The sequence below is a fragment of the Athene cunicularia genome, assembly GCF_003259725.1.
Source record: "Athene cunicularia isolate RWA chromosome 4 unlocalized genomic scaffold, athCun1 chr4_part3, whole genome shotgun sequence".
NCBI lineage: Eukaryota > Metazoa > Chordata > Aves > Strigiformes > Strigidae > Athene > Athene cunicularia.
Genome location: NW_020799100.1, coordinates 21,288,850 through 21,314,978, shown reverse-complemented (window position 1 = coordinate 21,314,978; position 26,129 = coordinate 21,288,850). Strand labels below are relative to the sequence as shown.

General features: G+C 42.1%; 1 long non-coding RNA gene across 2 annotated transcripts in view; it reads right to left on the bottom strand.

Annotated features, from left to right (window-relative positions):
• LOC113480229 overlaps window positions 1–26,129 on the bottom strand; it is an 80,499-nt gene that overhangs the window by 18,394 nt on the left and 35,976 nt on the right. The window contains exon 1 of one of the 2 annotated variants that reach the window (XR_003398442.1): window positions 16,544–16,632. The exons of the other annotated variant lie outside the window; for it this stretch is intronic. This is a non-coding gene — a long non-coding RNA (uncharacterized LOC113480229). Of the gene's footprint in view, window positions 1–16,543; window positions 16,633–26,129 lie in introns of those variants that run through there. 2 annotated transcript variants of the gene reach the window in all.

Here is a 26,129-nt window from a genome sequence, read left to right as displayed (position 1 = left end):
GCACAGCTCCGCCTGAAAGCCCCCCAGCAGAGACTGGGACAAAGCTCACGTCCCCGGCACCCGGAGAAACGTCGCACACACGCAACAGCTACTCTCCACTTGCTGCCCACGCCACGGTGGTGGAACGCTGACACTACTCACGGCTCCCTCGCACGTGGCAGACCTCTGGCAGCTGCTGATAAATGTGGTTGCAGGATGGGCTGTGTTAGATCACAGATATTTGCGCTTGTAAAACCGCCTCCTGCTGTGACCCATCTCACCACAGCCATATGGAGGGGTAGGGGGGGCACTGGCGGTTACACGTGCAGGTGGCCCCACGGTCGGATTCGGCAGCAGCGCTGCCCTCCACGCTGCGTAGATACCCCCCCCACATAAATCCTGCACCACCACCCATCTATCTCCTCAGCGACCTGGGGGCCGTCCAGCTGGACCAGGGGCACAGAGCAGCCACCTCTTGGCATTGCGGTGGTGGGCGACGGCAGCAGCACAGGATGCTAAAAGCTCTCCGTGGGAAAGGGATGCTCGCAGGGCAATGCAAGGCACCAGCTCAAATCATCTCCAGCCCTGAACGAGCCCTGGTCTTTCCACCACCCTTAGACAAAGCACAGGGGAAAGAGTTCACCTCGCCTGACATCAGACTTTCTGCATAGAGAGACCCAGATGCTCAGAAAGCAAACTTTCCTCTTACAAAGAAGAAAACCCCTCTCACACCAACCCCTTCCAGCGTTTTTGCTGCCTAGAGCAAATCGTTGCCTCTTTTCTGTCGAAAGGAGCAGCTTAGTCTATATGATTTAGAAATATCATTTGCCTTCTTCCCCACAGATGGCAAACTCTTCGGTTTCTGCCACCACTAAACATACAAATAAATCATCAAGATATGATCTGCTAACATATTCAAAATGATGTTTGGCCTGAATTTTTTTTTTTTTTTTTTTTAGCTTCAAACATCAATTTCATTTGGTAATGAATACATGCTTCATCTCATAACATTTCATTTTTTATACATTTAGCAAAATTGCTTAACTGATACATTTTTATTTTTTTCCCAAACAGTCTTATTTCTACCCTAAAAACACGCAAATCAAAGACTGGCATACTTACATAAATGTGCAGAAATCCCTACTGTGGGTGTCATCGCTAAATTATAAAATATTCATAATATCTACATCTTTTTTACAAAATTAATTTGGTATCCCAACTTTTTTTTTTTTCTTTTTTTTAAATGAAAAATCACGTTAAGATACCCAGATAGAATTTTACAGGCCTCTCTGTGCTCTTTCCACCTTTAGGTGCTCCCCTCTCCGAAGGACAGCCTCCCCAGCCCTCACCCACGTGCTCCGCACACCGGCAGCCTTATCGGAAACACCGGCGAGGCACGACCAGTCCTCATTTCCCAAGCTTAATGCCCTTCGCAATTCTTGTCTGAGCAGTTGTTCGCTGAAGACAAGAAGACTTATTTCTATTCATTCCCTGCATAATCCACCTTATGAATTTACACCTCACCTACCCGCACATTCAAGGACCCAGAAATACAAAATATTTCCCACTGTGTTTTAAACCCACATCCTCCTGGATACAAGATAAGAGCTTAACAGCTTTGACACTGCTCTGTTTTCATATTCATGCATAAGTTATGGATACAGCAACAGATCAGCACTTCTTTGTGCTTCTCATTGGCTCTGGTTCGCTGCCTTAAACTGTCTGAGTCAAGGCCACGTTTTAATGCCATAGACGCTCTATTCAAATACCAGTATGACCACATTTTAAAAGCCACCCTGTACCACTTCATTGCCGCAGATGTCCTTTACATCTGGCAAGGGCCGTTTCTCTGCATGTCAACAGTAATTCAGTTTAACAGCTGTCTCTTTTGACAAGCTTAGTGTCAGACTCTAAAATGACAGGGTGACAGTTTTCCTTTTCTTTAACAGAACATAGTGCAAATTAACCATTTGAATGCAGGATCACTGAACGCCTCCCGAATACAGTTTTCAGAGTCAACTGAATAGGATTTAGGAATTGTTGGTATTAACAACCAAAGCTGAAAACCTGTAGGGTCTGACAAACCAAGGCACTTCGGCTGGAATTGAGATTCTTACCTGAGATCTAAGTGTTCGACACCCAGAAAACCTTAAATTGAGTTGAAATAGATGTCGGAGGTAAACACTGGGAATTTGCAAACTGGTATGATGAGTACTTTTCCCACATTGCGTAAATACATAGGAGAATTTTCTGTATATTTAGTTAAAGTGCTTGTTAATACCGCAGCTGACGGTACCGTGCGTATCAGCTTTCAGATGGCACGCTGTACACACACATTTCCCACAAACGCCAGACATACAAAAGCACCTCAGCATCATTTCTCTAGGACTAAAACTACGCCTGAGATAATACTGTACATCTTAATGATTGAAACCTTTAGCATGGAAACCAGCCCGTGGACAGTAACAAAGTGCCACCGTGATTTATGAACAACCAGTAAATGCTACAAAGACACCGCTGTAATCTGGTGCAAGAGTGAGCTTTATGAGGCTGGCTGTATTAGGCTCACATAAAAGCGAATTAAAAAAAATATAAACATTACACTACACATATTTAAACCGCATACTGATGTAAGTTGTACGGTGAGACACTGCGTTGTGTTCATGTTATGCCACGGCTTTCACAATGAGGAGGAAGGATAACTCCCTGATTCGGTTCTTTTATTGAAACCAACGACAAACCTCAAAGTAACTGCAGTGGGACTAGACTCCAGGTCCTTATTTTAAGGAACTGGGAAAACCTCGCTGCTATTTGTTCCTGGGCAAGCAGTTACACCTAAAGCACTACAAAAAAACTTTGGGTTGAAAAGATGGTACTGGGAGCGTAACATTTAAGTGCCTTTAGTAAAAGCTTTTGTTTGCTTATTTATACGTTGCTGTAAGTATTTGTACGTGCTGCCCTTTGGCACAACATCTGGGCATATCACCATCTCTAAAAGCCGTGCCCATTTATATGAGCTGAAATGGACATTTCCCATTTCTCAGTCTCATGATACAGCCAAGTTCTTCCTCTTTTATTCAGCTCTTTTTACCACAGAACCGGTCATGACCTGCAGACGGAGTCACTTATTCTCAACCACTCTATAGCCAGGTCTCTCATACAGTAAAACCTGCATGTCCCTGCTCTGCTGACGGCGTTGACCTCCCCAGTGACTCCTTTCTTACCGACATACCCTGTCTGTTTGTTTCCACAGCCCGGGAATTCGTACTTTCACAGCCAGAGGTGAGCCTCTGTAAAGGGAACATATTGCTAGTATTTTATTAATATATCATGAAGCTAAGTCAGCTGCAAACACATATTTTTAGCGCAACATCAGCCCCATGGGAGTGCGCAGGTTGCTGGGTTTGGAGGGGTAGGCTGTTACTAGTATCGCACATTTATAGCTCAGCTACACAAGGCATATATAACCATTTAAAATACTTAACCTCCCTAAAATCTATCACATGCCTGAAACACTAATAATTCTATAACTTAAGCTAAACAGAGTACTATTCAGCTGTAAATTTTATGGCTACTCTCTCCACCTCTTATGAAGTGTGAAAAGAGGCTTCATATCTGTCAGTCTTTTCTCAGAAATGACTTTCGCTGATTACTTAAACTTTCGTTAAATAAGCTTTCCACAAGCTGTAAAAACAGAACACAGTAGGGAAAAAATTGGCTCTCTTTTAAAAGTGCTGTAAAGTCTCTTTTTGAATGAGTAATTAGAAATGTGTAAACTCTTTTATGGATATGTGAGAAGCACACACAAAAAATTTGACATTCCATGCAAGTATTTCTGTGTGCTATCAAATTTCATTGTATTTTGCAGAGACCAAAACTATACAGACCCAAAATACACATACATTAGTGGACATGGGTTATTTGCCAAGAAGGAATTTACATACAGTACAAGTAAAACATCCTAATTTAAATCTACGACAATGGATAGTCACATTCTTAAAGAGAAATCAGAGTTGTTTGTCTTTCCGCTCATATTTATACAGATTGCAAAGCTGTTGACAGAGCACGATTTGAGCTGGGCCTTTCCAACTGCTTACTGTTATTTTTATTACCACGTTCAGCTATCTTTTCCACATCAAGAATTGAGCTTAGATGAAGATGTTCTGATTCCCCGAACCCGTACACGAACACAAAGAGACACCGTGTGACCCAGCAGCTGGGCAGGGGGTGGGCAGAGAGGAAACCCGAATCCCACTTCTGGCCCTCATTCCCTTGAAAACTCACCAAAACCTTTAGTTAAACCAACGTACTTTTCCATCTTCCTTTCACACACACACACACACACACACACACACACACACACACACAAGCACTCCATCCCCAAACCAGATGCTCTGCAACCTCCTTGTACCGTCATTGCTTTGGGTCCCTCTCCCTCCCCTAAACTCATGTTATTTGCGCCGAAGACTTGCTTTGGCTTCGAACCTCGTGATCAGCTCCACGGCAGGGGGACAAGTATCTTCATCTAAAAGTAAGTGAAAGAAACCTAGAGACAAGGGGAGATGGGTGCTACCCCTGCGTGATTTCCCACCTCCCTGGGAGAGGGGACAGGGCATCTGGGGGACACCGAGATGGAGAGCCTCCCCCCTCCAAACTGGTAGGATGTTTGCTCGAAAAGCTGGTGGATGTCACGCTGTGTACACGTACTGTGCACTATAAATAGTAATGTCTTCTATGCTGCTCTCCATGGAAAAATCTGCAGGAGGGGAAATAGTCTCAAATCTGTGTAGTTTTCAAGCCAAAGAGAGCCAGCCTCATTCTCTCCTCGGTGGGGAGGCTGTAGGTGGGGGGTATGCCCCTTCAACCCCACAGAGTCAGAGGAACAGAGGAAAAAACAGGTCCCAGCTAATGAATCTGGGGGTGAAGAGTTGCCCCCCCCCCCATCCCCTTCCCAACCTCCCTGTCCCCCAGCAGGTCCCGCAGCCGTTCGCCTTCCCTGCCACGAGCAAACCCAGCCCCTCTCTGAGGAAGATGCGTCGTTATGCAGGTGGCATCTACTGCCACCCAGCTCCTCGCCCCCCCAAGACATCCCCATCGGAGGGGAGCACACCCCAAAGAGCAGCTGCTGCCAGACACTGCTCCCCCGCCGAACCCCGTGGATTTCCAGCACAGCAATGGTGCTGAGGACTCCCGAGGAGAGCAGAGAGCACCGCGCTGTGCTCTCCCTTCTCCCAGTAAAGATATCAGTGTCACTATTTTAATTTTTTTTTTTTTTTTTTAAGCAAAGTTCAATAGTCCTGTAGGCAGCAGAGCAATGCCACCACCCCTGCTCCCCACGATGCTGCTCCGAGCAAGTTCTCTGGCAAAGCATTCACAGGAGCAATTTGGTGCCAAGTCTGTTATAAAACCAACCACGGCGCTAATGTTTTCGAGTAGAGGAACAAAAGTGCGAGAGAGGGAAAAGCTTCACACATCTTTAGTGTGGAGAATGTATTTAGTACTCCCAGAAGCTATTAGATGAGGTGATACAGGCAATTTATTGTTTTGTCAATACCTTTTATTTTGATTTAATAACTTAGAAAACCTATGGTCTATCTGTAGCGCAGCCTCAACTTTCTTCACACAACCCCACTTAACTTTCAAACACTTTAACTTTCAGGTCAAATCTCTGTCATATTGATAAATGGGTCTATTTAAATTTTTATCACTGAAGAATTCTCCCTGGTGTCTTTTTCACTATCAGATTTCATGCACAAAATAACAGGATACTTATTATTTTTTGTTATCCACACACGCAAACACAGAGGGGAAAAAAAAAAAAAAAAAAGAAACGTCGGTAATTTGTCTGCAGCAGTATCATTCCTACAGACATTTCATATGGAGAGAGGTACAATATATCCAGGAATAAGGTGTAAAAACACAAGACAGAAATCCTGCTATGGGATATATACACTAACTGCAGTCCACCCCTGTGCTAACAAGTAAACAAGTCAAAGTATTTTACACTCACCCTCACGAGGCATAACTATTCACGATGTAGAGGCCCCAAGTGAAGTTTAATCTTATTTGGCTATCTGACTATTGCTTCATTAAGCAAACTAAGAAAAACTGCTGCAAAGTCAACAAATTTTTAGATCTTATTGTAAATAATCACCTGGTTTTCTTGCCAATAATCAGGACAGAAAATATAATCCTTATAGCCCTAAGTACGCGATATATGCTTAACCTTTACTTTAAACCGGTATTAAATGCTGAACGCTGCGGCTACCGTAAAGATAGTAAAAACAGATACTGCAGGAATAAAACTGTTTAATGACAAGTTACAAAGAGTTCTACTGAAAGAAAAGCAAGAGCAAGAAAGGTTAAATAAACAGAAACCACAGTGTTTCCCATCTTTCTTACATTAACCTCCAATAACTATTAAGTAACAATTCTGCTATATAGGAGTTGATTTCCCAGATCTGTGCATTAAATATTTACTTCTAACTATAAACTTACGAGACCCAAACAAAAACTGATTTGCATTATTAATGATGCAAGAAATGTGATGCTCAGTCCCTTAAGATTCATAATAAAGAAGAAAATGTTAGAGATTTACTTTCTTTTTCATTTTAAAAGGCAGGTTAAAACGATAAAACTTATTTAATTAACAGAGACTCTATTTATGAATTAGTTGTTTCTGCCAGCAAGAATGTTTTAAAAAAAAAAAAGAAAAAAAACTGTCTGAAATGAGGCTGAGACTACAAAGAGTCCATTTTCAGCTTGGGAGTCTCAAGGGAAAAATCAAAGGGTTTCTTTCTTTCAACAGTTTGGGTGAGATGATATTTTGAGATGTTGACAGCTGCCAAACTGCAGAACCAGTGAAGAACTACCAAACTGAAATCGTTTTTATCTTTTTGAATTTTTCCTCAATGTTCAGTCCAACTTCCTTTTACAGACTGAAATTTCTACTTGGTTAAAATGTTTTCCCTCTCTTTCAATGCTTCCGTCTAGTGCTTTGGGCCAAAAATGAACTCCCTTTCTTCTAAATTAACCATAAATAATAGAAAGCCATTATTACTACCTATTATTAGTGTTTCTACTATAGTAATGTATTAATTGCCACCCTTTTCTTCCTTCTTGTGCGCTCAGTGTGGAACCAAATTTCAATGGTTAATCATCTCTATCACACTGACTGTTCTCACTATGTTTACTTACAAGATGTTAGTGAAACAGAACAGTCTTTGCTCTAGTAAACAAAGTAGAATTAAAAGTCAACATTTAAAAATTGTTTTCTACTTTTCTGACAGAAGCTATTTAGAATATTCAAAACAAGCCAGCCTTTAGTAAATAATAATAATAATAATAATAATAATAACACTATTAATAATAATAATAATAATAATAACAACAACAACGCTCTCCATATGGCTCATACCATTCTTCATTTTCCATTTTCTTGCTAAATCCTGTCTCCACTGCTAAGGCCATCCCTCTTTTTCTAACTCCTTCATCTCTATTGGTCCCATGACCAACCTTGTGGTGGCTTCTCATCTGCTTCAGACATCTGCCCCACGCTCCCTCTTAAAGCCTCTTCCCCTGCAGACAATCAGCCCACGTGTTTCTGTCTTCATCACATATTCATTAACCAAAACAAAGTCGAACAAACCCTTTCCTCTCATTGTTCAAGCTGTCAGGCTCAGCAACAGCCTCCCATTTGGCTTCCTCTTATCCACTTCTGTCTTCTTCCCAGCCTCATGTCTTCTCTCCTGGTGTCACATCTGTGTCTTGAAGAAGACTTCTTTAACCTTCCTCCAAGCAACCATCGCTTTCTAAACGTGTCCTTTAAGAGTCTGACCCAGGCATTCCTCCGTCCCATCCCCCGCTTGCCCCCTGTGCACTCTCTCTTGCCTGAGCTCTGGTGGTACCCGTCTCCTTCTGGTTCTCTCCTACCAAAACCAGCTCACGCAACACCAGACTAAGGAAAACCAAGAGTCACCCTCCGGCAGGGGAAGAGCAGAGCCCTGCTGGGGGCGTGAGTCTCCAGTAGCAGATCCAGTTTCTGAGGTATTTTTGCCATTACAGCACTGAGCATGAATGAGCATCTTCTGAGCCTGTGACCCTCAGCACCGTAACACAGAGGACCTCGTGGATTCCTGTTACAAGGCACCTCGGCACTCTGCTTCATGAGATCTGACGCAAATACTATTTGGAAATAGCAAGACTGACTTCTGCTGGCCCAAACTCCTCAGAGCTTGGATTAATTGCACTTTGGGGTGCTTTTTGGTAAAAAAAAAAAAAAAAAAAAAAAAAAAAAAAAAAAAAAAAAATCAAACTTTATGTTTAATTTAAAAATAATTCAAGAACAGAGGTTCAAATATCAGCCACTACAAGACATTGAATAAAAATAAATTTTCTCATGAGTTATCATGAGAGTTTAATACCCAGCAAAGATAATGATGTGAGAGAGATTATAATATCCCCAAATATGCTGACCTCTTATCAGTGATCCAAGGACTAACTCATGGTTACATGATGAATTAGAATGGATTAATATAATTTTTTTTTTTTTTTTTTAGGTTTGTAATTGCAGAAGGCAGCACGTAACTGTTTTGGGAGAGCTCCTGTCAACACTGAAAGAAAAAAATCTAAAATTCTCTATTTTCAAGGAGACCTATCCATACCCTTAAGCTCCTAGACTAGCAAGTCACAATATTACAAAGACTTCCTCACCTCTGAAACGAAGGCAGATATCTATACGCCCATTACTAACTCAATACTTTTAGGATCAATAAAACACATGAAGACTCTAGTAAACACGGATCTAGCTGGACAATCCACACAAGCGAAGCGGCTGTCCAGGGGAGAGCACAGCCTCGCCCTCCCCACTCACTCATTGATTAATATTTTCACTACCCTCAGAGGGTGCCCCTCTGCTAGCACAGACCTGAAGCAGAGCACGCCTCCTGCAGCCTCTCCCCGGGGCTGGGAGAAGCATCGCAGCGCCCAGCAGCAGGGCAGGTCATGGCCATCGGGTCCCAGCGATGCTGCTCCCCCAGGACCAACCCTCAGCATCAACAGGAGCCAAACGCGAGCTGCATTTGCCTCCCGTTATTCCCCTGGTCTAACTCTAGAGGTTTACATTTGAAAATAGTATCTGTCACCCCCACAAACCAGGTATTTTTCTTTTCTGTTTGAACCTGAATGAAAAACCTCCAAATCCCCAGGTGTCTGACATCAAAGCGTGGTAGAAGGAAACTATTGGGATGGTGTTCTGACATTAACACGGCACTAGAAAGGAAGAGCAGATGGGCAATGAGGAAGCAAATCCTGTTGAAATATGATTAAGTGACACTGAAGATAAGGAAAACCATGAAAACTAAAGGGCAGGTAAGGGGATTTTAAGTGCAATATAAAAGGGGATTTGCGGCACATGTAATTCTTCCTCTAAATGTTGATTAAACATAAATTGTTTTTTTGACTCTCAATTATAGTTACGGATCATTTCGGTTCTGTCGGCGCTCTCTGCATGCGTCAGTGAAAGCTGAAGGTGCTTGGCACTTTGGTATCTACCGTACGTTTACGTTTTATTCCCGCTCACTAAGTACATTTACAACTAAAGATGAAAAAGGAGGCATAAAGAGGAGAATATGCCATAAAATATCTCCAGCATTCTGAGGAAAAAAAGCTCATGATTTTCCAGAAGGTGATGGTTTCATTGCAACCATGCTCCGAACCAAGCTTTATCAATCGCCTTTTATGACTAGGCAAGCCTGGCTTCTGAGCGTGTTCTCTCTTACATGTCATTTGCCAAAGTAGAAAGTCTGTTCTAAGTATTATGGGATGGAGGACCTTGATTTTTTTTTTTTTTTTAATTATTTGTGCTGATGCAATCAGTTGCGTATTTCAATAAATTATTAATTGTGAGTGAATCACCATTCTTAGCATTAACAGAAATAGGTTTTTTTCTCACATCTCTGTACATGCCCACCTCCACCAAACCCAGCCCTCACTATGCCACTTTTCTTTGAAGCTCATTTGCAGAGCCAAGCAGACTCGAACAACCAGCCCTCCCGTTTCCCAGTGGGACAACCTGCACAAGAGGTGGCCTTTCGAAGTGTTACATCTCGTCATTTCTATTCTTTTCTCTGCCTCCCGGAGAAGAAGATTTAATTCAGTCGTTAAATTCAACAGGATGCCTGGTGGAGGCGGAAGACAGGGAGGGAGTGAGGGATGGATGAAGAGAGGGAGGAAATACTTCATGTCTCTTTTTGGGCCAATCCCACACATTTTACTGAACTTTTCAACAATCATAAATACGAAGGGTTCCTCAAACACCTCTCCAAGCTGCACTGCTCACTCTGCTCCAGCACAAACTTGGGGTAGAAGGGGAGAAGGAAAGGCAGGTGCGTGCAGACAGGGCTGTTTGCCCCAGCATTTTGGAAAAGGAGACCTCCATTCCAACCCTGCAAAGCCTGACATTATGCTCAGATAAATACTTACCATTCTCTGGTTATCAAATCTGCATTTAGCATTCCTTTGCATGGGAAACCCTTACTCATGCCTGTGGCTGGGATTGGGCACGTGCGATGTGTGCTCATCTAGTATTGCTTTTGGCCAGTTAGAAAATTCATAAAATCTGCCACAGGTTTAAAACATAATTTAAACCTGCCAAGTCTCATAACTTCCAAGAAGGCAAATTTACCATAAAGAGAATGGTTTCCACTTACTAGATTTTATATTCAGATCTCTGGCACACAGGCTTGCCACCAAAGAAGTCTTTAATGCGACGGAAGCCTTCATGTTCTCTGCGGTTAGATTTAATGTGATAATGAATATTCCAGTGTCAGCTCCAGGTAAACTGATGGGGTTTCACCTCAGATTCCCTCCTTCCTCACGCAGGCACACGCTTGCTGAGCGGTAAATAATTTAGCAGCACCAGCAGAAGGACACCTGAGATGTGTTCAAAACGCAGGCGAAGCTGCCTCGCTCGTGTACTGCCCCGTGTCCCTGCTCTTGTGAACAGCAGCGGCGGCGCAGCAAGGAGAGTAAAGGCTTTGTTTCCTATTTATATCTGCCCCCTGCCACCGAAAGCACGTGGGAAAAATACAAGGCTTCAGCAAGCTGCTTGGGGCAAAATCCCCACCGGGTGCAGCACGGTCACCCCTGAAGGTCCCGCTGGGCTCACCACAGCCTGACTGGTTCTGGTGGGACACCAAAGGTCTGGGCAAGGGAGCTCCATGCTGTTGTCCCAGACTGGCGCCAGAGCAGCGAGGAATCCACGTCCCCTAACTGGCAGCCTTTATTTTTATTATAATTTGCAGAACTACAGATGATATTCCACATTCGTTTGAGAGTCTCTCTGCAGTTTGCAAACATTTAACCGCCCCACATGAGGCGAATTCTTTCATGCTCATCTTACGGACGTGGAACGCGGCTGAATTAGTATTGCTGCGAAAACCTTCGCTGCCAGATTTCTCCGCCTGTGTCACCATATTTTACCCTCATTACCTATCTAGGGCTGCCTGGGGGAGCAGCTTTCCAACCTAATTTTTTAGGGATCTGCTGTTTCTTTGAGCTTTTCACTTATTTTGCCGTTATTGGCTGATGTTTTTCCTCTCCTTCTTTTTGCCAGTTTCAAGTTTCTGCTCTGACACCAAATGCTTTCCTCTTTTTCTACCGCTGTTAACACTAGGCAGATCAAACAAACACAAAAGTGTTTTCTCAAAAAATAATCATTAAGCATATCATGTAGTTTAGTTCAAGTGACAGCTGAATATTTGTTTCATTAATAAGTAATTAGTAATTAATTCATGGAGTCATTTCTAAAAGAACATTGTGATGTTTCCATGGTTTTGAAGTGGCAAAACACCAGTCATTTTTTGACAAAATTTCAGTACAAATTGCTCATATGCATCCACTGGAATAATCCAGCCTCTGAAGAGGAGTGTCCCTGTGACGTGGGGACATGGCTCCCATTAGCGTTAGTGACAAGGCACCTACATAAAATATGCAAATAGCTGCCGTATTTAGGATTCGAATTTCAGGTGCACGGGTGCTCACGCTGCTCCATTCAAATGATTAGCAACGATATTGCTATAGTGAAGGGTTTTCCCCATTTAAGGCCCATAAACAACTCTTTGCCATGCTGGAAGAATAACAAAATCTCCAATACAAATTGTTCAGTCGTTCTATGTTCAATCAAAAGGCTGAAAAAAGTGAATGATTGTTATCCTGCCACCTGAATCCGAAGATGCTCCAGCTCAAAGGGTCCTGAGGCTCTAAAACCATGCCAGGAGTTATGGGTCACGCCTCCACCAGCTGATCATCGCTCTTTGGGGTCCAAGGAGCTCCATCCTCAAGGCTATGAAGGTCACCTTCTGCCAGGGATGGAATAGGCACCGTTTTCACTGACATTTTATTAAGAATTAAATCACAGTTTACCATCTCTCACAATGTTTTGTTTTGTTTTGTTTGTTTGGGTTTTTTTAATTTACAAACTGGCATGATTTGGGAATAAATAACACTGAAAAGTGTCTTAAATCCTGGACACCAGCACCGCTTCCACTCTGAACCCCAGGACCTGCTACCTGGCCAGCAAAGACTAAGGACATTTCTACGTTACAGAAACAATTATAATTGTTGCCGTATCACCTTCTCAATAACCTTCCCCGAAAATTATAGGTTAGAGAGTTGTCTGTAATCATTAACTGACTGAAGGAGAGAGACACATTACCAAAGCAACAAACCTCTAATCAACAGAGTGGGAGCAGAGCAGTAGAGAAATGTAACCCCTCAAGAAGCAAGCTGCAATAGTTTGTTGTTTGGTTTGTTTTTTGGTTTTTGTGTTTTGTTTTTTTTTTTTTTTAAAAAAAAAAAAAGGTCTGGTTTGGTACATATAGTTAGCACCCCACAGTTGCAAAATTCAAATGCTGGGAAAAGTGAACATCATAAATTTGTGCCTACTTAGGAATGTAATTTGCTGGAATTGCACTTGTAGATGAAAGTGCTTACAGGTTTTCAGATTCAGCAGCAAGAGGACCAATTATATTAACAAACTGACCCAGCTCTAAAGTGACACAACAGAGAAAATAAATCAAATGTTTGGTTTCCAATTAAAAATGAAGAACAACAAAATTTTTTTTAAACTGAAAAAACGCCCAATTTCAAGCCATCCTATTTGAGATGAATACGTAGCTAGCTTGGTGTTGTCTGGAAAGCGAAGTTCTAGAACCTTTTATAAAAATCTTTAGCTGGAAGAGTTTTTTAATTTGTCAGAAAGATCAGGTAAAAATAAGATTTAAAAAAATTTTGCAATGCCATAATTTATAAGCTAAAACTTAATAAAGTTGGAGAAGAGGATCTGTAAATTATCTGGCAAGAAAATCTGGAAACAATCAGCTATTTTGTATCTTCCATCAATACACCATGCTTTGCTACACAATGATTTCCATGATAACATGCGACTTTGCCTTGAATGCAATTTGCAACCTATTAGCTTGATCCAGTTTCCACTGAAGTAAATTAAAAGATTACCACTGACTTCAATGAAAGCTGGATTAGACTCTGTTCACATTCACAGTGGGGAAAAAAAAAAAAAAAAAAAAAAAAAAAAAAAAAAAAAAAAAAAAAAAAGATTATTTATGCCAGAAATTCCAGTGTAAAAAGCAAAATTGGTGCAAATGTGTTGAAGAATTTGAAGAGTAAAATGAGCACAGAGGATATAAAATATGATTCCACTAAAAATTATAAGATTACTAATTACTCCGAATAGGCTTATAGAAATGCTATAGATGTAATTAAATGGCACAAATATACTTTGAAATCCAATTACAATGATTATACAGTTGCCTTAAGAGTTAAAATAAAATATGATACCAGATAAATGGGTATATTAGAAAGGCATTATTAGATTTTCTTGCATTTATCCACCACCAAGTGCCACCAACCCTTCAAGCTAGGGAGAAATAGAAGAAAACAGAGGATAAAGATTGAGTTTGCTTGATAAATGCAGTCAGGAACGACGGAGATATTTCTAATAGAAAAGATAAAAGGCGAGATACCAGCTACCAAAACATGACCTGCACAACAAATCAAAACACTGAGTCTTATTCATAGTCCTATGGTTCCACCAGAATTACCAACTTTTGTAAGAACCAGATCATGAAAGAAGTGAAACTTGAACAGGATTTACTGCAGAAAGTTGAAACATCCCAGAGAAAATGCAATATACCAATAAAAAGCCAATTATTACAACCATCAATATTCGGCAATGGAACACCAGAGGGAAGGATATGCAGATTCAATTAGGAAAAAATACAGTCATGTCAATCATTTGGCAGAAGAACATTACTTACGGGTAGGAAAAGGGACACTCACTTTATCTGTATGTTTAAATAATAATTTGATACTTTACCCATTATGTCAAAAAACTAACATTTGGAGGAAACAAATACATGCCCAGTGTCACAGCGAGTCACTTTCTGATTTAAAAGAAAAGTAAGTCATCCCTTGCTTTGCTTTCTCTTGTCATTGAAATTCACATTGACTTAAAAATATATATATATCTATAGTAGGTATCAGGTTTGGCCCAACTTCTGAAACCCGAGGGAAATATTCACCAATTGCCAGCAGCTTGCTTAAATCTCTTGCAACCTTACCTGGTTTTAAAATTCAGACATAAACCAGGCACAACTTGCATGGGGTTTTCTGTGAGAATTCCTCTCCTGTGAATTGGTAATTGGGGAGGTTCCCTGTTAATAAACACCTGGAGTTTATCCCTAGTTTGCATCCCAGGGAGAGGGCTTGTAAGGGTTTCAGTTTATGAGTCACAGAGACTGTATCTGCCCCTCCTACTTGGTCCATTAGCATAATAAAAAGAGGGGGGGAAAAAAGAACAAAAATACCCCTAAAAATAGTCTTTTCTTCTGCTTTTATTATAACACTATAAAGACAAACAGAAACATGCCTTGGCTAAGCCAGTCTCATAAATGTCTGAATTTTCCCATTATGGCCATGATTTCTAGAGGGAGATGAAATCTTTACCTCTCTCTAAATTGATGGGAGTCTCCCTCCTCCCTTCCGATGCCAGAATATGGAAGTAGAAGACTATCCCTCTGAAGGCTGTATTTTATAATACTCTGATGAGATGCCTTTTGATTTAGGGTTTGCATGAAGGAAGAAAAAAAAAAAATAAAAAAATCCATGTAGTCTGCCAGCTCATCTAACCCAACTTTAATCACTTACTGTGTAGACAGCTATAGCTGAGCTAGTCATCTAAATTCCCTTTAAAGTCAATGGTGAGAAATAGATGTTTTTAGGATGCAATTAATTGATTGGAAGGAAGAGGGATCTATCACATATGGAAAAGAATTGTGGCCCAGAGGGTTCTGCTTTTCCTCATTGACTTTACAAGGAGTTCACATTTCTGCATTGTAGTAGTCGTACAAAAGAGGTGAGAAGAGTATCACCGATCGCTGTCAACCAATCTAACTTTATTTTTTTTAATCTCTTTTACTGTTCCTCTTCCCTTCTGTTTCTACACCTAGTCTCTCCTGGGACATCAGTTCAATTTTTTTACATCATAAGCCCATTAACCGCTCAAGAAAATGGGTTCGTTCATCTGATGGTAATGAAAGCTTTGGGGTCATACATGACCATTCATCTGAGACAGAAGAACTGATCCACCAGGTTTAAAAAACACATTTACAGATAGTTTTCATGCCAGTTGTCACAGAAATATTCAGAATAGGACAGATAAGGGGAAATTTCCTACGGTTTTACCACTCTCCCAGGGATCTACAGGCCCTTCAGCTCCCAGGACTCCAGGTCACATTCAAAATGTACCAGAAAATTATACTGATTACATGGGCTGTGATGATTTCCATGGAGATAAATATTCCCCCTCAAGAGGACGCGGCAAATCTGTTGCCTTGAAAATCTAGCAAACTTCAGGGGGGGAGAAAAATTAATAATAATAAATTTGCCTTCATCAAGCAAGATCCAGTGGAGTCAACTTGAAATAAGTTGTGCCAGACTTGAATATTGTGGAGACCCCCCAGATACCTTCCTTTTGCCTGATCTACCACCCAATGGACAGCCCTGTGTGCAATTTTGTTCTGCTTTTACAAGCTGGTGAACCAGCCTATTTCCTCTCACCCACCAAAGAGGAACCATTGTACTGAAGATCTTTGAGAAATCTGCTGCACACTCTGACATAAGGGAGTAAGTTTTGTTTCATGTTTTCCTTATTCTGGGGCATTCATCTTCAAAGTGCCTTGCACGCAACCGGGGAGCCTTAGAAGCATATCAGGGGCAATTCAAAGAGCTTTGCATGGAGCAGGAGGGGGTTCCTGTTCAAAGCTGCAGCCTTGCATCTGCCAGAGAAGAGCAGATTCAAAACCGAAGAGGTCACTTCACCTACCTGTAGTGGGATCTCATATTCAGAAGACTCCAACTAAAAATAAGGGATATTTAGGCAGTGTGATAACTGAAACCCTCTAGGCAATGCTCTTTCTCTCTCTCCCTCACACGGACACATACAGAGCAATGTCTCCTTTAGAAAAAAAAAAAAAAGAAAACTTACTCGCAGATTAGCTCCATCTATAGCATCCTCCTGGTTTGAGCACAAAAGTTTCCAAAGAGCTGGACCACCGCAGACCTCCGGTTCAAACCACCCGAAATGAAGAAACCAGAATAAGCAGCTGTCTCATAGATGCTGGAGTGGTAAAAATACTGATTTCTTTCGATTGCCCAATTTAATGCCATATAGAGGAAATATTCTGCTTGGTCCAGAAATTACCATTACCTGTTCTGTGGTCAGACCCGGAAGGCTCTGGATGACACAAGGGCTCTGCTAGCATGGGCACTGTCTAAATACAGAGAAATACAGAGCTGCTTTCCCCAGAATTCATCATTTACACGGGAAGTACAGAAAAATAAAGAAGTACTATTCTCATTTTATACATGGAGAACTGAGTCAAGGAAAGATGCAGGTTCACGTACAAGCAGATCAAGAGAAGTTTAATGTCACTGATGTTATTAAGGAAATCAGAAGTGGATCTTTAAGTGAAGCAGAAGTATAATAGTCTTTCAGATTATCTGTGGAGGCTTCGTATCAGACACTTGACTATTTTTTTAAAAAAAAACAATTTCGATTAAATCTCTGTAATGTCTGCTTTTTGATAAGATGAAAGTAGCTCTACATCTGCAAGGAACTCTCAGATTTGCTCCTGAGGGACGGCCGTTGCCTCTATGGGATTTAACCCCACTGCCCCGAGTTAGCAGGGTCTACCCCTGCTCCCACTGCCATCCCACACCTGATGCTAGTCACCTCCCTTTTCCTTCCATCATTCACTGCTGCAGCTGCAAACCCCATCTCTGGATACAGTTTCTACCACCTGTAATAGCTCTTCAGTACCCGCCATCTTCAAGGGCTTTTTTTTTTTTTTTAAATAGTAGATTAAAACTCACAGCATCTTACACTGCTTTCTCAGACTCCTCTTATTTATATTGCAGTTGTCTTATTAAAAGCTATAAAGCCTTTGGGACAGCCTTTGTCTGAATGCTTCACATATATAGTTACAATACTCCCTGTACCAATTTTTTTTTTTTTTTTTAATTAGAAGTACCTGATTTTGTTTTTCTTTTAAACTCAATTTAAACATTGCCACCATTGCCACATGCTTCATTTTGCTGCAGTGCTGACTGCGGTATTTTAGATTCAGCATGCTTACTCCAAGTTCAGTTTATAACAGCAGGCCAAGATGGATCATAAACTTTATGTGTGCTTCTGCTTCTTATGTAACATTTGTGGGGTTTTTTTTCAGATTTTTCCTACTTAGCAAATGTATTATTCCTTTAAAGCACCTAATCAAGTATACTGGGATCTGGGACATAATTCCAAAATTTAATTGTAAAATTGTGCATTTACTGCAGATACTCCTGTATAGCGTAATTTGTTACAAGGCATCTCTCAAGAAGAGCTAACCATTTTGAGACTCTTTCATACCATAAGGCAGCTAGAACACACACTATGCTGTACAACCTGCTCTCAGATTATTTCGAAGCCTGCATTTGCAATGCGCTTCCTTTTTTCCATATTTTATTCTCACTTTCGTTGCTCTTGCAGTGACCTCACCTGGAGCAACGAGGCTGCAAACCCTCCATAGGTCCTCACAGAAAGAGCAGTTGGTTTATGCCCTGTATGTTTCCTAGGTTGTAAAGCAGCATAAAAGTGCAAATGAAGAGCCTCATACTATTTTTCTTCCTGCTGTGCGCAATCAAGCCAGAAAGTATCCCGAACCTGCAAATTACCTCGGCGTACCTGACCCACCAGCAGTAACGCAACATTAGGACTGTTCTCCCCCACTCACTGACATCGTCGGGGCAGCGCTGGCTCTTCTCCTGCTGAGCTGCTCCAGCAGGTCTGTGATCCTGCCCGTCTCCACAACGCCTGGTTTGAAGGAAAAATCCTGAGTGTGAATGAAATACAAATCCTTGCCACCAAAAGATATGAATTATTTTTAAGGAACTTTGCATCACTTTATGTATTGCAGAATTGACCCCGTCTATCTAGGAAGTCTGAAACTGAAATTGATTTAACCTCCCCTGTGAGGACAGGCTGGGAGAGTTGGGGGGTTCAGCTGGAGAAGAGAAGGCTCCGGGGAGAGCTTAGAGCGGGTCCCAGGACTGAAAGGGGCTGCAGGCAAGGGGGGGGGGGACTCGTCATCAGGGGGGAGGGATAGGATGAGGGGTGACGGTTTTAAACTGAAATGGGGCAGATTTAGGTGAGATCTAAGGCAGAAATTCTCCCCTGTGAGGGGGTGAGGCCCTGGCACAGGCTGCCCAGAGCAGCTGTGGCTGCCCCCTCCCTGGAAGGGCTCAAGGCCAGGTTGGACGGGGCTTTGGGCAACCTGGGCTGGGGGAAGGTGGCCCTGCCCAGGGCAGGGGGTGGCACTGGGGGGGCTTTGAGGTCCCTTCCAACCCAAACCACTCTGTGATTCTATGTTTAACACAGCTAAGAAACAATCATGGGAAAGCATCTCGGATCCAGCCAAGTATGAAGTCAGGCAGTCTATTTTCTCCAAAGCAAGCTGAGGCTACCTTTCATTACATTCAACTCTATCAATTATATAAAGCTTTGATGGCAAAGGATTAAAAAGTACAAAGGTAAAACCAACAGCATTGCTGCAATGTCCAGCAGGATGAAACAACTTCCTTACATGTTCGGTACAATTACAGAAATACTAGGAAAAGGAAGGGAGAAGGAATGGAAGGAGGGATTTCATGTACCTCGACCAGACTCACTGCGGCACATACATTTTAGAAACAAGCCCCCATGTGCCCAACCTCATTGCCAGAGCTCAGACCTGAACACCCTATTCCTGTATTTCCTATTTACTTCTAGCAAGAGGAGCACATTATTTCATAAATGAAAAAGTGGTGTTTCTCTAAGTCTTCTCAAATTGTGCCTGTACTGTCCCAAATCACTGCAAACTATTTATTTCACTACTTTTATCCACATTTTCATTTGCAGGATGTGTGCCATTCAGCTCTATATTCCTTAAAAGTTTGATATTGAGTTCTTCATATGCCTAATTTGGGCTTAATTTGAGGCTGGGTAAATCATTACAACTCAGATGAAGTCAATAGGAGCACAGAGACTTACATCAGCTTTGTGTCAGTAAATACTGACAAGATTGATCTCAAACTTTTTCAGAACAAAAGATTTTTGAAGATGGATTAAACAACATAAATGCTGAGCTGTTTTCCTAGACTGCAAATGGCATAACACATGCTTTGTGTGACATCTCTGAATTATCCCTTCGTGGTAATGTTGACATTACATGGTATTGACTCATGGAAGAAGCTTAAATACCCTTTTAAGTTTTCAAGACTCTTTGACAAAGCACTATTTCATTAACAAAATGTTAATGGAATCTAGGAAGCTTGAATATACAGTATACCCTGCTGGTTTCAAGAAGCTCTGTTCACTGACTGAGAGATGCGACTGCAACGGAGCGATGGAATTCTTCATTTTAGGCCAACGGAAAAGGGAGCATCTCAAGCAGAGCGCTCATCGGTTGAGGAAGGAGGACCCAAGGCTACTTCCACAGCGCGCCACTAAAGGGCTACCACACCTTCTGCTGGAGAAGGTCAAAATAGCACAGACAAGAAAATACGTTACACAAGGTCAACTAGGAGAGACAGCAGGGTTGACATCGGCTTGGAGCTCAGGCTCCTTGCTTGTGAAAAGGAGGGTGATGTAGAAAGCATTGCCATGCAGGATCGTACTCCGGGGTCATGTTTGGGGAAAGGGTAATTATGTGCCTGCAGCTAGAATTGTTGGCTCTAAGAGTGCTGCTGACACAAATGGCTCTCAAATAAGTACAGGGGTTTGTATTTGATGGGCTTACTGCTAGGAACAGATCTTGGTTTTCAGGTTCTTGACTGACCCAGAGGACGTGGCGGTGGGAGAGCGGCAGCGCGGGCAGAGGGGGTGCCCTCACCAGACACCCCCTGTCACTCCCCAGGATGACAGTGGGAAACGCCGCCGCAGCAGGCGAGGGATTGCTCTCACCTCAGCCAGAAGCCTTCCCCTGTGAACAGCAGGGAGCAGGTTCCCCTCCCGATGACGGGTGCTCGCTGCCTGCTAGGAGTGATGCTCCCCACAGCCCACAGCTGAGCGGGGAAGCCCTGGTCATGGCTGAGCAACGTCCTGCCACCACGGATGAAAGATAGCACTGAACGCTGGAAAAACAGACGCCTTTTTTTTAAAAAATTGCCTTTTCTGACGTCCACAGCAATTGGTTGTTTGTGAACAACCTTTTCATCTTTTCATCAATAAATTTATAACTATTTATAATGCACGCTGCTCGTGACTGCGACGTACTCCCAACACCTTTCCAACGCTGAACTCCATATAGGTATCACTTGTAAGCCAAATCCTGACAAATGAAATGTGACAGACCTTTACTCACACACTGAATGGTCCAATTTTCAAATTTCTAAAGTTAAGCTCTTCTGTTGTTTTCTGGATCTGCAATTGCTTTAAGTAATAAATGAAGTCATTATTAACAAAAGGGATGGGCAGGAAAATACTAAACCTCTGTCCATTTACTTGCTATCTGCATTTGATAGCATTTTGTGTCAACAGCTTCCACATTTCCTTCTCAACAGTCCATTTCACCTTTTATATGGACTCACATAAAGCAATGAGGGGAAGAAAATCATATAAAAACGATGAAAAATTCAGTGCATAAATGCAAAACTAGACTGAGTCATTCAAGGACTACCTTGCTGTCTGAAACTGCTTCTTTTCTTTTTTAATTGTTTATAGATTTCAAGCTGATAAAATCCACAGTAGTAGAGATAACGTTGCCTGACTGCCCAGTAGAAGGCATGATGAGTTCTCTGGAAAAGGGGCAAGGTCTCTGAGATACTTTATGCACCCATGCAATATATATTTAAAAAAAAAAAAAAAAAAGAGACAATGGTACATCTGCATATACAAATATCAGAATCAATCAAACATGGCAAAGCTGTGAAACATGTCTGTGCTTGGGTACCGATGACTGGATTAAAGGGTGAAGTAATCCAGGTGTTAATGAGACAGGAGTCAGGGAGCCTCGTGGGACTTGTCTCCATGCGCCATCTCCGGTGCCAGCAGCAGTTTTGCCTCTAGCACTGATGGGATCGGGACCGAGGATTATAAAGGAAGAGGGAGATCCACAGCTGACATGTTTGACAGACGGACAAAGGGTTTGTTTGCTGGCTGAAAGCAGGAATTTTGGTGCAACGGCAAAGCTTCATACACACCTACTCAATCCTTATGTAACCGAGTGCAAAGCGATGCTGAAGGTCACTACTGTCACCAGTTTAACGCCCTTCTTAACAGCAGCTTACCCTGTATTTTTAATGCAAGTCAAATTACCTTTTCCTCAAGAGCTGTACAACAAATACAGTATTAATTGCAGTCTGATGCCCCGAAGATAAGAAAAATACTGTAGAAAGGGACAAAAGATTTTGTGCCAGGCTGAAGGCAAAGCTATTCATCTTTCCAAATACCTTGCTTGCTGCTCTCAAAAGGAGCAGAGGAAAACTGCAGCACCTGAAGAGTGCCTGGCTGCACTGCACCGATGCACAGGAGCTCTGCAAACCCTCTGCTCAGGGGATTCATTCCGGCACAAGGCAATTCCACCTATCAGTTCACCACCAAAACACAAGAGCAAAGTGCCCAGAGCACATCCTTGGCAGGCAAAGCAGCCCCCCAGCCTGTCCTCCAGACACAGCTGATGAAGGGCACTCCTTCAGCTGAGAGAGTGTCCTCCAAAATCTTGATGTAACTAAATTAAAAATAAAAGATTGAGCATCTTCAGGAATAAGGAAATGAAGTCCTGAATGGCTGCTGCAGCTATAATGGCCGTACCAGAATCAGCAGAGGTCAACCTCTGCGCACGGTGAATGCGGCCCATGAGCAGAGGATCCAGGTGAGCTGTCAGGACTTAGTATTCCTACTGAAAGGAAGAACACACAAAAAAAAAACCAAACCACGATTCCTCAAAGGTTTCTTGGAGAATACTGTAGCTTTTGGTATGAAACAATTTAAAGGACTTAAAGAAAAATCAAATTCAAGGGAATTACAGGAAGACATTTCAATCCTGAGTGCAAAGCACTGCGCTCGGTCAAGGACACTGAACTTCGTGATCTTGCTGGGGTCGCGAATTTTCCACATGAATTAACAGTCGTCCATTGAGCTACAGCAACTGAGCAGGATTTTTTTCATCCTGGCTGAAGATCTGCCCCACGATGTTCGCATCCTATTGCCAGGAAAGCATCTCCCACCCTCCAGATAGCCCTGGTCAAAGCTCCCTGTGAATAACCACTTTATAATGTGAGACACTTACTATGCAGTGGGTCACTGGTAGCAGGGTTGAAAAAGGGACATTCAGATCTAAAATCACAAGCCTCTATAGTCAATGCTGAAAAAAAACCAGCTCTGTCTCAAAGGCTCTTATAGACCTAGGAGGATCAACACGTTCAGAGAACAGATTGCTGCAGTATGCTAGGAAAGGTTAGGGGAAACGGAAAACCTTAAAGTCCTGCAAATCAATCTGCGTATCGCACGAAAGTTTCTCCTCTTCCAAACCTGAGACAAATGCAGATTGTATTTATCGTACTTTTAGAAAAACCTTTAATCAAAACCTCCCTCTGTTTTGAACAAGATTACAACACTCCAGAGATACAAAGACAACTGGAAGGCAGAAGTTCTGCAGAAGGGGCATTTTAATTCTAAAAACTCTACTTCATGCCCCTTGCGGTGACACAGATATCCAGGATCCTGTCAACTCAGTATAATTACACCCATATTTTTCTTCAGCTGTCACATTTAGCCACAAGTGCTGCGACCATAAATTAAAAAAAAAAAAAAAAAAAAAAAAAAAAAAAAAAAACAAACCTTAAAAAAAAAAAAAAATCTCAACTACATCTGCAATTGCATTAACGTAAAACTCACTAGATGCAACTGCCACTACCTGGTGGGGTTTTTCTTTCCCATTCAGAGGAGGGAGTTGAGCTGAGCTGAGCTGTAGTCCATCCTCCTGCCCGCAACTCTCTCACCAGGTGTTCCTCAAGGAGCACATCCGTTACTTCAGAAGATAAATACCTGTGTAGTATCAGGCACTGCTGATTTTCTTGCAGTGAGAGGGTATTTACTATTGCTGTAGTACAATGGTAGGAATCAGCCTGCTTTTTCTTTTTCTTTTTTTTTTTTTTTTAATCTCTGGATGAGTCTTTAAATCAAAAGATTAAAGACCTGAGAAAAGGTATCCAAAACCTGATAATCCCAACACAGACACCTTCCAATCATAAATACTTGTCATTCTTAGGAAAATACGCAACCCTCGATATACTGTTCTGTTTCAGGCATTTAAGTACCCTATAGAAATTACTTTCTGCTGCTATTATCCCCACAGAACTTCAGATGAGTTTTGATCCATCATCATTCATCATGTCAGCCACTCTACGGATAGTTACACACACTTTGTCTGCTCGGTTTTATCAAATAGCTAGCCCTAGGTTTTATTAATTTTCCACTGGTATGAAGAAATTACAGAGCTCTTACACTTGTTTATAAATTATATCCTAATTTCTATCCATTTTCTGTGAAAACCCAGCAGTGCTTTAGAGATACATTAGGTCTTCTGGTGCTGGTACTTCTATAAGAAGGGTATCCCGCATCTTGCCTTTTTCTTGTGGCTTGTAGCTGAGATTTCTCTGTTGTGTCTATTTGCTGGGATTTAAACTTAAGGAGAAGCATTTTTTTTTGTTGTTGCTGATAACCGCATTCCCAAGGGAAAACAATTGATTTGTATGGTGGGTCTTTCTCTTTTTGGATGTTCAGCAGCCTGAGCTGACTTCAAACCTTTTACTCTTCAAACAGTTTTACATCTGCAGGATTAGTAACCATCCCTATGTAGTCAAAGATAGAGAAAATCTGAACTTCCCTTGTCATCATGGAGAAGGAGAAAAAATCGGTGGCCAGCATATTGCTGTCACCATCCAGCATGGGGTTTTGCTCCCTTTTCCATAAATCACAAAATTTTTGGAACAGCCAACAGAATTGGCCATTACAGAAAGCAGCACACTCCAGCAAATCTACTAAGCAGCAAACTACCCAAACCCGAGCTGTAGGGTTGTTGGTGAACAGAAAATACGATATTCACGGGAGTTCCATTCCAAAATTTTTCCTGAAGTGAGGTAGAGACAATGACAATATTTTAATAGGGTGATGTGGCAGCTCAACAAAGCTTTAACTGTCACCACAGACTGGATAGCTCTGTGCAGACAAACTGGTATTTGGTGGGAAGAGCCGCAAAGGTCCCAGCGGACACGCTACAGCTCATGTACAGGAGGCTTCCGAGAGGCACAGGGTAAAAATTTAAATAGAGGATGAATCCATGGGACATTTGACAGCAAAAGACCTCCTGTCAGGAGCCAGCAATCACGTCCCAGCGCACATGCATGGTGGAGCTACAAAACTGAGAGAATATCCCCCAAAATGGCCGCAGCCATATTCATCTTCTCAACCAGGGAGAGGTGCCTTTATCAGGGATATAATGGGGCTCTCCTGAGGGTACGTAACAACCTCCTAACACCATCAAGACAATAGGCAGCACAAATTAACTGCAATCCACATCAGTTTTCAAAAATCCTCTCCTCTCCCGTAAATTACGCCGTGTACTATTTATACACTTAAATATTATGAAGGTGTGCAAAATAGTCACTTATCTAGCATGCATAAATCGCGTTTTAAATATACACGTGTAAGCACACGGACGTGTTAAATCAACGTGATTTTTGGTTTTGTACTTTCAGTGGAAATCGCCCCACGTTACCGTCAAAGTCACAACTGCTAAGTTAAAGGTTCTACTGCAAATAAAGGAAAGGAAAACCAGAACAAATATTTACCATATATATATATATATATATATATATATATATATGGTAAATATATATATATATATATATATATATATATATATATGCAAAATAGAGTATATGTTTGCTCTAGAATGTTACTTTATTAGATTTTATGCAGCATCCCTATCTTCCTCAATGACTTTTTGCCCTGCGAAAGCTGTGCAGGAGGCACAGTGTAAATCAGAGCAAGCCCTGGTGCAGGGAAGAAAGGCTCCCATCACCTCCAGAGCCCTGGTCATGCAGCACAGCCGCCCCGAAGCCACGCAAGCCCCGTGTGGCATCCAGAGTATCAGTCCCACGAGCCCGCGCTTCGAAGAAACAGCAAGGCGGGGAAGCACCTACTCAGCATGTGGAGTCCCTGGGGGGGGGCTTGGGGTCTGCAGCTCCAGCAAGCCTCCCTGTCACATGCCCCCGCCTCGGACCACCTCGGGTGTCCCTGGAGCTGGAGCTCCCCTCCACCCCGGCAGCTTTGCAGGTATGGAGAGTCCCGGAGGTAGTTCCCATCCTCAAACCCTTCCCTTTGGAGCACTTCAGCCACCTGTTCAGCACAGTAAAATATCCAAACCATTTAATGAGGCTTTTGGTAAAATAATTCCTTTGAAGTCCCTCAGACCACGACAGCAATTAACTTAAGACCCATCTTCACTTTTGTTGTTTTGCCTGCTCTTATTCAAGATCAACAACATCAC